General features: G+C 34.7%; 1 pseudogene; it reads right to left on the bottom strand.

The window, feature by feature from the left end:
• Nucleotides 1-3,116: 3,116 nt before the first annotated feature.
• On the bottom strand, nucleotides 3,117-3,255 carry LOC114513406 (annotated as a pseudogene).
• Between the last annotated feature and the right edge of the window lie 1,265 nt (nucleotides 3,256-4,520).

Consider the following 4,520-nt stretch of genomic DNA (forward strand, 5'->3'; position numbering starts at 1 on the left):
TCTCTGTCAAAATAATGACTATTGTTTTTTTTTCCACATGTGATTAAGTTACCCAATGTGAGTAACAGTGGAGAATTTTTCCTTTTCATAGTTGGAAATCATTGTTTCTACTCTAATCCCTTGCACATATTAGGGGGTAAAAGAATAAAGTGTAGTTAATCTGCAACACTCAGACACTAGCAATTCCCATGCAAATAATATCCTATTTTGATGGTAAAATAGTTATATATAGAAAAAATTAAGAAACATTGGAATGAAGATTGAGTCCTGCCTCCTCACCCACTCTCCAGATGGGAGGGAGATTAGGGGAATGGGTGAAAAAGGTGAAGGGATAAAGAAGTACAAATTGGTTGTTACAGAAGTCATAGGGATGTAAAGAACAACATAGGGAATATAGTCAGTAATATTCTAGTAACTGTGTATGGTGTCAGATGAGTGTGTGATTTATCAGGATGAGCACTTAGTTATGTAATGTCTAATCAATGCATGTACACATGAAACTAACATAATAATGTATGTTAACTATAACTGAAAAATAAAAAATGATTCAAAAATAAATAAAATTATATTGATAATTTTATTAGGTAATTCATTTTCCTAAATTCTTAATTTCCTCCCCAGATGTGATTTAGGTATGGTGAAAAACACAGTCTCAAGAGTTTGCTAAGTATACATTATAATGGAATCATGCATGTCTTAAAAACAGCACTCAAATATAATTATGATGAAAAATGGAAAATTGAAAAAGTAATTACATTAATATAATTACTTTGAACTTAAACATATCACATTTAAGAAAATACAGATTATTTTTAAAAATAATCTGTATTCTGTCTTTTTTATGAGTATATTATCAGTATATACAGAGCAGGTATTTTTTATTTTATTGACTATGCTATTACAGTTGTCCCATTTTTTTTCTCCCCTTTGCACCCCCCCACCCTGTTTCCCCTCCTCCATCATCTTCCTTCCTTAGTACATGTCCATGGGTCATACATATAAGTTCTTTGGCTTCCCCATTTCTTATACTATGTAACCTCCCTATTTTGAACCTACCAATTATGCTTCTTTTTCTCTGTACTTTTTCCCCCATTCTCCCCTAACCCCCTTACCACTGATTACCCTCCATGTGAACTCCATTTCTGTGATTCTGTTCCTGTTCTAGTTGTTTTCTCAGTTTGTTTGTTTATTTTTTTATGTTTAGTTGTTGATAGTTGTGTTTATTGTCATTTTACTATTCATAGATTTGATCTTCTTTTTCTTAGATAAGTCCCTTTAACATTTCATATAATAAGAACTCGATGATCATGAACTCCTTTAACTTGATCTTGTCTGGGAAGCACTTTATCTGCTCTTAAATTCTAAATGATAGCTTTGCTGGATCAAGTAATATTGAATCTAGGCCCTTGCTTTTCATGACTTTGAATACTTCTTTCCAGCCCCTTCTAGCCTGTACAATTTCTTTTAAGAAATCAGCTGATAGTCTTATGGTAACTCCTTGTCAGTAACTCTCTCCTTTTCTCTTGCTGCTTTTAAGATTCTCTCCTTATCTTTAACCTTGGGTAATGTAATTATGATGTGTCTTGGTGTGTTCCTCCTTGGTTCCAATTTTTTGGGATTCTCTGAGCTTCCTGAACTTGCATGTGTATTTCCTTCAGCAGATTGGGGAAGTCCTCCTTCATTGTTTTTTCAAATAAGTTTTCAATTTCTTGCTCTTCCTCTTCTACATCTGGCACCCCTATGATTCAGATGTTGAAATGTTTAAAGTTGTCTCACGGATTCCTAAGCCTCTCCTCAATTTTTTGAATTCTTATTTCTTCATTCTGTTCTGGTTGAATGTTTACTTCTTCCTTCTGTTCCAAATTGTTGATTTGAGTTCCAGTTTCCTTCCCTTCACTGTTGGTTCCCTGTATATTTTTCTTTATTTCACTTTGAATAGCCTTCACTTCTTCCTCTATTTTGCATCCATACTCAATCATCTCTGTGAGCATCCTGATTACTAGTGTTTTGAATTGTGCATCTAATAGGTTGGCTATCTTTTCCACTTAGTTGTTTTTCTGGAGTTTTGATCTGTTCTTTCATTTGGGCCATATTTCTTTGTCTCAGTTCACCTGTTAAGTTGTAAGGAGAGGAGCCTTAGGTGTATGCCCCACCAGAGTGGGGCAACACACTTTGCTGTGTTGTGGTGCAGTATGTGGAGGCAGGATCAGAGAGGAAACAATGCCACTTGCTTGGCTCTTGCCCCACTTTTAGTCCCTTCTCCCACTACCCACAAGAGAATTGAGCCCTTCTATTGCTGATTTCCAGGTGGGTGGGTTTGTGTGCTTTCTAGGACCCTGCAGTTCTCTCCAACAGACTCTCCTATGAGACTGGGAGTTTCTCTCACCACCACAACCCCCACAGGTTTTTACAGCCAGAGGTTTTGAGGCTTTAGTTTCCTGTGCTAGAATCCTGGGTTGCATGGTCTCTCTCACTACCCAGTTGTTCCTCTCAGTTTATCCATGTGCAAATGTGGACCACAGGGTCTGCCAGCCTTCACTTTTCTGTGCCCTGGCTGCCTATCTCTGTCCCTCCTACCAGTCTGAGTGAATGTTTCTCCTTTAACTCCTTGATTGTCAGACTTCCATACAGTTTGATTTTTCTGGCAGTTCTGGTTGCTTTTTGCTTTTAAAATGGTTGTTGTCCTTCTTTTGGTTGTATATGGAAGCAAAGCATATCTGCCTATGCCTCCATCATGACCAGAAGTCCCAGAGCACGTATTATTTACATATTTTGAAGGCAGTGCTTACCATTAACATGGTTTATGTAGTCCATTAAATAGTATTTGTATTATGCAATTTTAAATAAACTATGTTTTAATAAACTTTTTCTGAACTAAGAATTTAGTTTAGAAAATACCTTGTCTAACCTTGGCCAAGAACCTTGATCATACCAATTGTCTGTTATTCCGAAACATTTGAAATTTTTAAGATCCATAGCTTATATCATAAATTCCACAATTTGCTGCAATGATAAACACTTTAAAAATTATTTTTACACAAGCACCCTAGGAAACCGTAAGAATAGAAAGAAAATAGAAATGAAAATGTATTGTTATTGATTTTTATACAAACTTTTTAATATACAAACATATTTATTTATTTATGCATTTATTTATTTATCCAGGGGAAACCACAGAGGGCAGCACATCCAGAGTGCAATGGATAAGACTCGCCCTGGGAAATCCACCTTCATGATCCCCTGCCAGGTAAGTATCTAACTTATATTTATTTTAAGAGGTTTAGACATAATGTTGAGAAAACAATTTAATTTTATTATTTCACTTAGCAAAATAAATACAAGACATGTTAATAAGAACAAGCACATTATCATAACTGAAGGAGGATACAACTTATTACAATTATTAAATTATAGTAAAATTATTAAAAAACTAGAAAATTAAAAAATAGATAAAACCTTACTTTTTGTATTGAGTTGGCCAAAAAGTTTTTTTTCTTTAAGATGGCTCTAGTAAGATTTAGTTGTCTTTAACTTCATTTGAAACAATTTAGTTAGATTGTACTGTGACAGATCATATCAGTGTGCATTAAAAAAAATCAACATTTGTTAATTTTCATGTAGCTATTTTAATATTGAAGATGGAAGAAAAAGTGCAATATTTTGGCATATTGTGCTTTACTTTTCCAAGAAAAGTAAAAATGCAACTGAAAAGCAAAAATGAAAAATATTTGTGCAGTGTATAGAGAAGGTTCTGTGAATGATCAAAGGTGCTGAAAGTAGCCTGTGAAGTTTTGTGCTGGAGATTTCTTGCTGAACAATGTTCCACAGTCTGGTAGATCAGTTGAAGTTTATAGCAATCAAATAGAAACATTGACTGAGGCCAGGACTTGTTTCTAAGCAACAGAATATGACAGAGGATGGGATGTTTGTGATCATTAGATAAGACTGTAAACCTGTCTTACTAATACACTCTTTCCATGGCTGCTTTGGAGAAGCTAGCTGCTATGTTGTGGGCTACTGGAATGGAACAGCCCATGTGACATTAAGCTGAGAATAGCTTTCAGTCAACAACCAGCAAGAAACCAAAACCCTGAGTCTGGCAAAGAAGTAAATGCTGCCAACAACCACCTGAGCCCAGATACAGTCCCATCATCACTTGAACCTCAGAATGAGAACGTAGCCCATCTCCTTGAACTGCAGCCTCATGAGACCATGAGCAGAGGACCCAACTAAGCTGAGCCACAGAAACTCTGCCCTAATAAATGTGTGTTGCTGGAAAAAAAAATGTTCTACCATGTGGGAGATAGCCAAATACTCAAAATATACAAATCAATAAAGTTATTGTTGAAACTAAAAAATTAGTCTTTTATTTTATGGAAAAACTAAATGAATCTTTTTGCCAACCCAATATGTGTATGGTAACTATTATATATATATATATATATATATATATATATATATATATGTATTTATATTATATTTCTATGCATATATCTATCATATATAAATGTGTACATAAT

This window comes from Phyllostomus discolor, chromosome 3 (genome assembly GCF_004126475.2).
Source record: "Phyllostomus discolor isolate MPI-MPIP mPhyDis1 chromosome 3, mPhyDis1.pri.v3, whole genome shotgun sequence".
In the NCBI taxonomy this organism is placed as follows: domain Eukaryota; kingdom Metazoa; phylum Chordata; class Mammalia; order Chiroptera; family Phyllostomidae; genus Phyllostomus; species Phyllostomus discolor.